The sequence below is a fragment of the Alosa pseudoharengus genome, unplaced genomic scaffold, assembly GCF_046254945.1.
Source record: "Alosa pseudoharengus isolate Yale_2024_CS ecotype anadromous, Long Island Sound unplaced genomic scaffold, YU_APseudo_1.1 YU_APseudo_1.1_scf_4, whole genome shotgun sequence".
Lineage (NCBI taxonomy): Eukaryota > Metazoa > Chordata > Actinopteri > Clupeiformes > Clupeidae > Alosa > Alosa pseudoharengus.
The window spans coordinates 15,705,958-15,706,707 of record NW_027468774.1 but is presented as its reverse complement, the minus strand read 5'-3'; positions in this window follow the sequence as shown (position 1 = coordinate 15,706,707).

Below are 750 nucleotides of genomic sequence, written 5' to 3'. Positions count from 1 at the left end.
AGCAAAGGCCCAGTAAGAGTTATAAATTAGAAGTTTAAACCTCTGCTGCTGAACTCTAAGCCACTTACCAAAAAATCTTTGCGTTTTAAAATTCAGAATTAAACTTGAACCCCACATCAATTATATCACAAAAACGCTGTACATCACCTCAGAAATAATGCAAAAGTACGGCCATTCCTTTCCCAGACAGGTTTGGAAAAGATGGTTCTTGCTTTGATCCCTGGCAGGCTCGAATGCTGCAATGCTTTCTTTGACTTATATGTTTTTACCATATTTATTATAGATATTATACATACAGTATTTATACCATTTTCATTCTTTATTTGTTTTTTTACACCAGTGTACTTCATGGTCCCTCCATTCTGCCAGGTCTTTCAGCATGTGGTCCTCTATGTTTGCATATTGTATTTATATTATTTGTATTTTATTGTATTATTTTTTGTATGATCGTGTGTTTGACCTTTTCTAGCCCCCCCATTGGAAAGCACTTTGTGTGGCATGAAAGGGCACTACGCAAAGTTTGGTTATTCAAACCTGTACAGTGTGAAGGGGTGCACATGTGTTCTTCAGACAGGTGGATCATGGTGAAGATCAGTAGAGACACTGCATGGGCAGTATAGTGACATCAGTTGAAATGGGGTGGTATTCTCCACAAAGTCTCAGATGGCCTCCAGAACAGGGTGGGAACATCTGCTCCCCACTCAAGCCTACAGCCACAGAGCTTTGGATAAAAAAAATTTTTTTTTTCCA